Raw genomic sequence first — 12,459 nt, 5'->3', positions numbered from 1 at the left:
TTTGAATTGTAATTCATTCACCTTTTCTTTTTGTGCCAAAAGCAACAAATGGAGTTCTTCAACTTGATTGACTCTACTTTCCTTGTCTTTCTCCATATCAACATATTTTTCTTCCAATTTTGTAAACCTTTTTTCCAAGTTATCAAATTTTGCTTCAACACTCTCCAATAATTTTCCCATACTGAGAATATTATTCTTCAAGTCAGGTACATAAATTTCTGTGACATTTTCTTTGGATTTAAAGGCAATGTGCTCCTCCTCCATTGGATTGAGAGCAAAACTTTTTCCCTTCATTTCAACTTTAAACAAATCTCTGCCATCAACATCTTTGATTAAACAATGTTTATTTTCAAACATCACCTTATAGCCTTTTTTCAACAATTGACCAACACTCAAAAGGTTTTGATCAATCTCTGGCACAAAAAGAACATCTGTAATGATTTTTATACCTTTATAGCTTGTGATAGCTATTGTGCCTTTTCCTTTTACTGCCAGGTGTTCACCATTTCCAATCCTCACCCTTTTAACATCAATAGTTCTCAATTCCTTGAAGAGTTCCTTGTCATGTGTCATGTGGTTGGTGCAGCCACTGTCAATTAACCAAGATGCACTTGAAATATTGCTGCAAAAACCAGTTGCAACGAAAAGCACATCCTCCTCCTCATTTGCAATTTGAGCATCTACATCTTGTTGCTCACTTTGGTTTCTACAAATAATTGCTTCATGCCCAAGTTGATTGCACTTGTTGCACTTAGCATCAGGTCTTCTCCAACACTTAAACGGTGGATGACCTAACTTGTTGCAATGCTTACAAGGAGGATAATTTCTACCTTTGTTTCTCCAGCCACCTTCATGTTTGACTAGTAAGGTTCCTTCTATTGCTCCATCTTGTCTCATGGCTCTCCTTTGTTCTTGTGTTTGTAAAGCATTTAAGAGCTCTGCAAGAGAAATCTTTGATAGGTCCTTTGTGTTCTCCAGGGTTGTTATGGTGGCTTCAAACCTCTCTGGAACTGTTACAAACAGTTTTTCCACAATTCTTGAATCTTTAAACACAGATCCAAGCAACCTCACTTTGTTGGCAATGGTTAGAAGTCTGTCTGAGTACTCTTTTATGGATTCTGACTCCTTCATTTTCTGCAATTCAATCTCTCTGATTAGATTCAGGGCTTGCATTCCCCGAATCCTCTCATCACCTTCATATTCTGCCTTGAGGTAATCCCAGATTTCTTTTGCTGACTTCAAGGACATTATCCTTGTGAATACCATAGGAGATACAGCTGCAAATAGGCATGCTTTTGCCTTTGAACTCTTCATCTTTTTATCTTTCTGTGATTTTATTTGTGCCACCGTAGGGTTTTCTGGAAGGGACTAAATTTCATAGTCCTCTTCTACAGCTTCCCATAAATCCAATGCTTCTAGATAGGTCTCCATACGAACAACCCACATTTGATAACTGTCTCCATCAAAGACAGGTGGTGCCATTGCTGAAAAATTTGATCCTCCTTCCATTGGTGCACTCTACTAACCTCACAGATCCCTCAAGAAAATAGCTCTGATACCAATTGTTGGTGTTGAGGGAATAAAACAGAGCAAGATATTTGTGAACAGAAAATATATATTTTATTTCACTGTTATTTTTCAAATAAGAATACAATCTCTCTAAATAGTCTTACAATAGACTTCTCAAATTCTACCTTCTCTCTCATAAAACCTATACTATAATTTACATTTAAATCATAGTATAAATGACTTTCAAAACTAGAATTAAAGATAATAATTATTGTCTATTCAGATGCTAAAATAAAACTGATGACGGCTGAAGGCTTTGAGTTTAATGCTAACACTTCCAAACCTGGACAAAAAATGTTAAATATGAGTCACCAAACATCAAACTCTCATATAACTCATACAACAAAGAGGTTCCAAACACCAGTCTGAATAAGAGAAATCAACCAATCTTTCCTTTACAGTAACCCAAGACCAAGTCTTCCTTTGTACCATAGTAAAGACCTCAACTAGATCTACTCGCCCATCCTTAAAGACAAATTATTCCTATGATTTCAAATTTCACTTACAATACCTACCCAAATCCCCCCCAACACTTAATAATAACATGTTTCAAACCTATAGGTTTAAACATCTTAAAATGCATATGTGCATCGCAATGTAAAACCAAAGAAAACCCCAACCACTTGAGACACAGTCCCCAAATTCTCCAAGAGACCCTACACTCAAAAAAGAGATGTCTTACCGTCTCTTCTTCCACACCACATAGTGGACACCGATCATACACCATAGAATACCACGTCTCAAGAGATTGTCCTTAGTGGCAATTGCATTGGATAACACCCTCCAAGCTCTAAAATGTGACGAAGGTAAGGTTTTTAATGTCCAGAACTCCGCGAAAAAGTCCACATACACTGAAGACTCCTCCCCAAAAGAATATTATAGGCTGACTTCACAAAGAAGTCTGTAGAATCTACATCCCTCCACAGCCATTTATCGGTCGTACCTTCACCCTCTCTTGAAAGCCTCTTGTTATCCAACACCTGCTATAAAAGTTCAGCCAGGCTAGATTTCCACACAAAAAAAATCCCTTCTCCATCTCAACTTCCACAACCAACTATTATTGCTCCAAATCCCAACTTATGATAGAGTTTGACCAACATCTAAGGAGATAGAGAATAGTATAAGGAATTTTTGCATTAAAGGGACATTTTCCACTGACTTATCCTCCCAGAATCGAACTTCTTTTCCATACCCTACTTCCCACCTCCCTCTATCTTCAAAGTCATTACTCCACTCCTCTAATTTCCAAACTTTTCAGATGTCCTTCCACCATAACAATTCCTTACAATTCTTTTGAGACCTTAATCCCCTCCATCCACCATACTCAGAGTCTAGAATATCTTTCCATAAACTTCTCTTTTCAGACTTAAGTCTCCAAATCCATTTCCCCAGAAGAGCTAAGTTAAATTTTCTTGTATCAACAACCCCAAATCCACCTTTTTCTTTTGACTCACAAACCTTGTCCCATGCCACCTAGGCAATTTTTCTGTTCTCTGAACCCCAACCCCACAAAAAACTCTTTTGTATCCTTTTCACTTCCTTCACCACAGTAGTTGGCATACAAAAGAAAGAGACGTAGAATAACGGTAAGGATGTAAGTACATATTTGATAAGGGAAATTCTACCAGCCATAGAGAGGGATTTTCCTTTCCAAGAGCACAACCTACTCCGTAGTTTATTAAGCACCCATTCCCAAAAAATACACCTCTTATGATTCCCTCCAACCGTCACCCCCAAATAACTAAAATGTGCCTTCATAATATCATAATTAAGAATAGAGGCAAAAACCATCGTTTGGTTGACGTTCACACCCACTCCACCAACCTTGCTCTTGGAATAATTAACCTTAAGACCATAGGCAAGTTCAAAACACTTCAGAATAGCTTTTAAGGTCGGAACACTTTGAGTTGAGGCTTTACAAAAAAAAAGAGTGTCGTCTGCATATTGCAGCATACTCACATTTACTCGCTCTTCCCTAACCTCAATACTCTCAACTAACACCTTCTCTTCCGCTTGTCTAACTACCCCTGCAAGCCCTTCAACCACAATAAGAAAAAGAAATGGTGCTAAAGGGTCTCTTTGTCTTAAGCCCTTCTTTGGTTTAAACTCAGTTGTTGGATTTCCATTTACCAGCACAGATATCGAGGAAGATTCTAAACGGTTTTTTATCCACTCAATCCACTTTCCACAAAATCTCAATCTTCCTAACATATAGTAAATAAACTCCCAACTTACAAAGTCATAAGCCTTTTCATAATCCACCTTAAACACCACACATTCTTTCTTTTTGCTCTTTACTTCCTCAAGGGTCTCATTAGCTACCAACACACTATCCAACAACCCCCTTCCTTCTAGAAAAGCAGATTGACTAGGGTCAATGACTTTATCCAACACCCTTTTCAACCTTGAAGAAAGAATTTTAGATACAATTATATACACACATCCCACCAAGGACATTGGTCTAAAGTCATTCAAAAGTTGTGGATTCACAGTCTTTGGGACAAGAGTAATAAAGGAAGCATTAGTACCTTTCGGCCAACTCCCACCCTTTGCAAAACTTTGTACCATACTCAAAGCATCTCCTTTTATAACATCCCAACAAAATTTTATAAACCTAAAGTTAACTTCTACCAAATTTAGAACTATCAAAATTCCACACCGCTTCCTTAACTTCTGCCTCAGATATAGTTTCAATCAACATTTCATTATCTTCTCTTGTGATACCCTTAAACGAAACATTATCCAATCTAACAAGTTTTCTTTCCCCCTCACTGAACTTGTCCTAAAAAAATTCCTTCACTCTAACTTTTACTTCGATCGGGTCATCACACCACTGATCGCCAACCGTGAGACCACTAATCCCGTTTTGTATCCTTCTCCACTTAATACTTGAATGATAAAACTTTGTATTCAAACCCCCATGACTTACCCATTTCATCCTTGCTTTTTGCTGTAAAATCGCTTCTTGTTTAACTCTGGCTTGCCCCAAATTAGCTAAAAGTCGTCTCCTTTCTTCTCTACCTTCCACACTCAACACTCCCTCATCATCTTTTTCATCCAGAAATTGTATTCTCTTTTCCAACTCCCCTCTTTGTTTATTAACATCTCCAAAGACAAATTTGTTCCAACTCCTTATGTCAAATTTTAACTTCTCCTTCAAAATATACAAACCATTTCCCCTAATAACATAGCTTTCCCACTTAGTCCTTATGAGTTCCTAAAAACGAGCATCTTTTTGCCATACATCTAGACATATAAATGGTTTTGGGCCCGAGCCAATGTTTATATCCTTTAAGATCAAGACAAAGTGATCCAAAACTAATCTCCCTTCCGCATACTGTTTACTACCCGACCACTTCTCTAACCATTCAAGTGAAACTAAAATTCTATTTATTCTGCTCTTAACTGTCCTATTAGGTTTATACCAAGTAAACTTTCTACCCACCAACGGAATATCTACCATATTAGAATCTTCGATAAAATTATTAAAACTCCGTATTTCGCTTTCATAATTGACATTAAAGCTTTGGCCTCTTCTCTCCCCAACACATCTGATAGAATTAAAATCTCCAGCTACACACCACAATTTTATTAGGTGACTCTTTCTTATCTCACTTAGATCATCCCAAATAATTTTCTTCTCTCTTAAGGTACCACCACAATAAATATTAACTATCGTTATTTCTATTGGTGTTCCTATCTTCCACACTCCCTCAATGATTGAAAAATTGTTCCCGTTTCTGTATCTTTTCAGTTCAAAGCAATTTTTCTTCCACATAGTAACTATCCTTCCACCATTATTGACTGCCCCAATCTCAATCCAATCAATTTCATTTCACCCCCAAATTTGATAACACCTTTCCTTGCTAAGTTGTTCACATTTTGTTTCCTGAAGACAAATAAATTCAACTTGTTCTTTTCTAATGAGATCACTAATATACTTCATTTTTACCCTTCCTCCTAAACCCCTAATATTCATACTAATCATTTTCATCATCTAAATCATTTAGCCCATCCCTACTTAGACCCTCATTTCTATTGTCCCTTTCTTTCAGACTTTTTATACTATCTAAGACTTCTTCCTCGTTTCCCAGACAAGAGAAACCTAGTTCCTGTCCTACATTCCAGACTCTAACTGCTTCCAAATTCTCGTTATTTAACCTAACCAGACGATTGCAATTTTTAACACCATTATCAGTAATGCATTTAGAATTAGAATCTAACCTTACATCCGTCTTGCGGGACAGTTCATCAAAGCGTGCATACCTCACCTCTTGTGGTTTTCTACTGCTACACTCTCCAATCTCCAACAACTTATGTCCATCACCGGAGTACGGCGTCGCATGGTGGTGAAGGCGCACGTGTGTGGCAGAGCTCGTAGAAAGGCCCCCAGAGTGTACAGTGGCAACGCCCAAAGGTCTACGAACCACCAAAGAGTATGCTGGGTCGCTACCACATCCCGAAGGGGTTTCCGCCACCACCAAACCTCCATCTTCGACAAGTGTAACAGGCATGGCAAGGCGACAGGTAGAGGAAGAAGTTGCGTCACAAGCGGCAGTGTCAGGCGCCTCCATTCGTGCGTCGAACCTGCTCCCACACCGCGAAGAAGACGTCGGCGCAAATGTCCCTCCGTCTCCGGAAAACGTTAACGGCGAGGCACGAAACAACTCTGTGTGTGGCGTTAATGGCGAGGCACAGAGCTGCGTCGCAAGCAGCGATGACGGCAATGCACGGAGCTGCGTCGCAAGCGACGATGACGGCGAGGCACGGAGTTGCGTCGCAAGCGACGGTAACAGTAAGGCAAGGGAGCGACTCAAGTGCGTTGTCCTATTATTGCAACCTAGGGTCACGTCAGTCCTACTCCCAACTCCAGAAAATTCACTTTCACTAAAAATTGGGCTTGTTCTAGCTAAGCACACCCCCTCTCTAGCATTTGGAATTTGGCTGAATCACACTCAAAAGGCCCAATATGAACATTTAAGCTTTTAATTTTTGTTAGGGTTTGCTTCTGCCCACCTACCTCATTAATTGCAACGTTAAATTGCCTAGGCTCCTCCTCTAACTCATCAATTACCTCATTAAAATCACCCAAATTGTCCACCTAACTCATCAGTTGCCTCATTAAGACGTCTAGTATTTTGTATCTCACTAAGTTACTAACCTTCCACGTCAACACCCATAACTTTTGTAGCAATGTAAGTCCTCTGTGACTCACGACAGAGAAGTTCTTCTGCTGCCTCCACCATGGTCTCCTCCCCAATGCCGCCATTAAACTTTAAATTCCTCCCAATCTCCGATCCTTCCAAAGCAAAACACTCCTCCCCTAAATTACTTCCAAGCTCATCATCATCAAAATAATTTTCCAAGTCATGATTACAACACCTTTCAACTTTAAAAACATGGTCTTCTTCAATAGCTATTTGACACATACTTTTATTAATCATCATACAGTTTGCCCAACGAGTCTCCCTTGATATAGGTAATTTAATTAAAACTCTTGCATACTCTAGTTCTTCCATCTCCAACGTAGAGTTGTCAATCTCTACAAGCATTCTGAACATAGACGCTATGCTTTCCAAGCTTTGCCTACTCCACAAATTTAGGGGCAGCCCTCTAATACGACCCCAAACAAATTTTTCTGACACCACAAAATCCTTCTCCTAAGGGATAATGGATTCAAAAATTGATTCAAACCACTATTTATTCTCATCTATAGACTTTTTAATCAAGTTTGCATCTTCTCCGGACAGTGGGGCGTAGTTGCCTCCCAAGTAATGCACACGAATAAAATTAAAACCTCCCAAAATAAAACTTTCATTAAGATCCTTAGCCTTACTCAATTCCACAGTTTTACCAGTGAAACAATTGTCTAACCACTCCAAATGATTCACCTCTGCCTTGAACGCTATTGGGTATGTAATCTTCGTTTTCCCCTCACCTCCTTTCTCTATTACGGAGGCATACAACATCTTTTCCTTCCAAACTGTATGGCTCTGATTCATGGTAGGTTCACCATTCCACTCCTTCCTTGGCTCTCTGTCGCTACTAAATTTTGGTTTGGGTTCTACATACCTCCCGTCTCTTGGGCGCTCTGTCTCTGTTGTATTTCGGTCTGTTTAGCCTTACCTTCCAATATCCGATCCAAACGGAGTCCAATCTTCTTTCCAACTCCACCACATCTACCAAATCTTGAAACTTAAGAAAACCAAATCTCTGATTTTTGTTATTCAATCATTTAGAGATTAACACATCAACAACCCTTCCCCATCTCTGAAACACTTTCCACGTGTTCTTTTCTTCATATTCCAAAGGGAATTTTTTTAAGAAAAAGTTAAACCCATACCCTCTTTTCTTTACAATATGCCACTCTCTCTCTCTCCCTCTCCATAACTTAGTTTCTTGTAGATTATAGAAAAAAAAATTTACTCGTATAGTAAATGCATCCTCATAATTAATATGCACATACATTATAACAGATATAAAGATGAATCGTATATAAACCCATTGATATGTGGTTTCTTTCTTGATGTTCTTGGTAACGCACTTAGGCTTTGTTTGCATCCGACGAGTGAATCTCGGATTGAAAAGCGAGCAAACTATACGTTTGTATCTGTTCAATTGTGAGGAGAGAAAAACGAATACTTACAGGCGAAGAATGGCAAAGAAACTAACAAAAAATTATATAATATTACGTCAAAACTATACTTAACTTTTTATACATACAAAATAACACTTTATATATATTACAATAATAATAATACATTGTAAACAATAATAATAAATATAAATTACATATTTAATAATAATTAAAATAAATTTATTAAATAATAAAATTAATAATAATAATAATAAATTAATTTTAATTTGATTTTATTAAAATATTTTTTAATGTATTTATAATAAAAATAAAATTATTCAATAAAAATAAATATTTTTTTACATTAAATATTTTTAAAGATAAGGATAAATTTATAAACTTACATCTTACACATTTTAAAAAAATTAAAAATTCATTTACAACCATCATATCACTCACAAATTTCAATAAACTTTTCTCACAAATCCACTCTAACATACCTTAATCCAAACAACCTCACTTTCCTCTCAAATCACTTCAATTCCACTCCCTCAAATCTTCTCCGCAATCCAAACACAACCTTATGGTGTGTTTGCATCCACGTATTTACGGTTGTTGACGATGGAAGTATGAAATTATTTGTGTTCGGATCAAGGTAAATGTGCAAATTTGAAGGCGTGGAAACATGCGAATGAATTAAAATCTTCTCTTCACATACATGCAAAGAATTGAGCTGAAAGTCACATCAGTAGTGATATTTTTCACTTTTACCCCCAAAATGTATGTGCAAGATGCAGCGTGGTATTAATAAACATTTAAAAAAGTTATAATAAGAATAAAATAAATAATAATAATATAAATATAATTATTTATATAAAAAATAAATTTATATAATAATAAAATTATTATTAATTATAAAAATAAATATATAAATTATTTAATTTTTTATTATTAATATATTTTTAAAAATAAGGGTAAATTTGTAAACTTACATTTTACATCTCTTAAAAAATTAATAATTTTTACAAAATCATCACATCACTCACAAACTTCAATAAACTTTCCTCACACATCTACTCTAACATACCCCAATCCAAACACCCTAAACTCTCTTCACACTTTCTTCTCAAATCCTCACACTTCAACTCTCTCACACTCTCAACTTTTCACTCTCCAATCCAAACAAAGCATTAGTGCTTGTTTGCTTCTGGGGGTGGCACTGCTCATGCCGAATGTTTGGGTGCCACCCCGTTTGCTTCAAGGGTGACATGCAGGTGAGGGAGCTCATGGAGAGAAATTGAAGGGGTTGGGGATCATCTAAAGAGTGAAGAGAAATGAGAGAGGGATGAGCTTAAAGCCATGTCACACACATAAAGTTACCATGCTACCCTTCATTTTATTCATTTGATTCTTCACACATGCAACGACAAACCAGAACCATTGTCATGCACCATTTACGCATGTAATGAGATTCTTGACTTTGGCTCAGGAATCCTTTGACCATAGAGTGCCATTTGAATTGCTTTGAATGCAGTAGGTGAGAGTATATGTGTGTCAATAAATTGTTGATTCACGCATATAAAGTCATGCCTATGTAAACTTAAGAATTTACTCAAAACAAACTTAAACTATCTTTATCTTTACAGAGTTGTGAATTGGTTCACTAGGCTTGGAGAGGTTTGTGAGGTAGCACAGTGGTAGGGGAGTGAGTTTCTGATCTCAGGTTAGCTTTCTCTTACTTTTCTAGAGTAGATAATCGATTATCAGTGAAAAACAACAAATTACATAATCGATTATGCTGTTAAAAATAGTGGATAATCAATTATGCCACGAACATAATTGATTATGTACTATGTCTAAAAGTGAGGTAAATCGATTATGGTTTGGAATAATCGATTATGTCACGAGCATAATTGATTATGTACTATGTGTAAAAGTGAGGTAAATCGATTATGGTTTGGAATAATCGATTATGTTGGATTTAAAACTGTAGCAATAATCGATTATGCTCTTTTTTTAAGGGAATAATTAATCGGTTATCTTCATGTGTTTTTTCCAAATTTGTGAATTTTTTATTTTTGTTTGTTTTATAATTATTTGTGAATTGTTTTTCGGCACAACTTTATATTGTTTTCTTGTGGTGATATTTCCAATCTGTTGTTTTTCATGTTTTTTTATTTATTTATTTTTGGTTTGTGTTTTAAATTTGTGGTTTATATTTATATTCTGTTTGGATGTTTATGGTTTTATAATTTAATTTGTTAATAAGTTTTTAATTTTAGATGTAAATTTTGATATGAAATTCAATAATTGTATTAGTAAATTATTTTTTCCTGTGAAGTTGTTTATATAATTTATTATTGTATTTTTGAAGATTTTTATTTTATGAATTTTTTATTTTTATTTTTTTTACATTAATTTAAATTACAGATGTCAATATGTTTTTTAAAAATATTATTAGTAATAAAAATAATATAATTATTTTCATGAGAATTAATTATATATATTAATTTAAAATAGAAATATTAAGATAGTAATGGAATTTATATTATATTATTTAAAACTAAATATTAAATTAAATATCTATTATTGAGAATCATTTGAATGAGTTTGTCTTAATTAAAATCCAATTTAAATATAGACCAAATTAATATTATTATTGTTTTTTTATTGATTAATAGGAGTTTATTTTTATATTAGTCATAAAATATTGAATTTTCTTTTATGTGGTTTTGAGAATATTCCTTTACTTTTTTAGATTTTTTTTGTTTACAAAAGTATTTTTTCAACATTTAATTCTTTATTAATTTTTTTTTTTATTTTAAATTAATATTTCGACAGTAGGGATATATAATTCAAGTATTAATTTAGATATATTTTATTAATTTGAGATATTATATATAATTAAACATATTAATTTATATATATTTATATATAATTTACTTTTTAGTAATTAAAACTGAAAATTGAATGTTACGTTTGAATTATTATTAGTAATATAAATTAAGTTTGTCGTATTAATCAAAAATAATTATATGCATTATTTTAAATGAAAAATATTAATATAGTAATGGAATTTAAGAATGTTAATAAATAAATTAATATAATACAAATTTAATAATATAATACAAATTATTTTAGTTAACTAAAATGTCATTTAAATTAATTAATATTTTATTTTGTTATTTTTTTTATATACAAGGATAATTTTTTATATACATATTTTATTTATTTGAATTCTACATTATTTTATTTTTTATTTATAATTGAAAATTTAAATTATTTTAATTAAATAAAATGTGCACAAAATTAATTATCATATATTTCTTTTTTATATATATATACAACGGTAAATTTATAATCTTACAATTTACACAACTAAAAATAATTCAAAATATTCTTACAACCACCACATCACTCACATATTTCAATGAACTTTCCTCACACATCCACTCTAACATACCTCAATTCAAACACCCTCAACTTTTTTCACAAATCTTCACACTTTCACTCTTCCACACCCTTTAATCCAAACATAGTATTAGAGCAAAACAAAGCACAAAGCAGAAGAATGTTCCAGTTAAATATGGAGAAAAAAACCTTTTTATTATCATTTACAAAATGTTGTTGTTTAGTAATATTCGGCATACCTGAGAGTCCATAGACGAAGGTAAGTTATATTACAGACTATTTTATCCTTTTTTAAAAACTTTTAAATTATTTTTTCTAGAATATTTTCATAACACATTTCATGAATTCTGGATTTATTATTCTGAAAATGAAAAGAATGTGTTCTGGAAAAATATTATGGAATGGTTTGTCTTTCAAATTTCCTATTTGGAAAACACAACTTTACTTATGAAACTCCTATTCCGAAAACAATTTTTGCTTATGAAAACCATTCTGGAATTACACAAAATTATCAAAAGATAATTCTGGTATTCCAAAGAATATAGGGGTGCAGGAAAAAAATGTACCGGTGCAAGAAGAAATACCCTGAAGACTATATGCATATTGAAATAAGCCCAAAGAACATCAGGAAGGGAGTTTCTTCCTACACACTTATATTTTTCTTCCTACACCCCCACATTCTTTGAAATAAAAAATTAACCTTTCACAATTTAGGATGATTTTGGAATAGGGGTTCTATAAGCAAAAAAGTTTTCGGAATAGGAGTTCTGTAAGTAAAAATGTTTTTGAAATAAAAAATTCAAGATAAAAAATCATCCTAAAATATCCTTTCCATAAAGCATTTTTTTATTTCTGGATTGGTAAATCTGAAATTAATAAAATATATTCTGAAAAATATGTTC

The sequence above is a fragment of the Phaseolus vulgaris genome, chromosome 9 (genome assembly GCF_051622355.1).
Source record: "Phaseolus vulgaris cultivar YP4 chromosome 9, ASM5162235v1, whole genome shotgun sequence".
In the NCBI taxonomy this organism is placed as follows: Eukaryota; Viridiplantae; Streptophyta; class Magnoliopsida; order Fabales; family Fabaceae; genus Phaseolus; species Phaseolus vulgaris.
The sequence above is the reverse complement of the archived record's forward strand: the minus strand, read 5'-3'. Positions refer to the sequence as shown.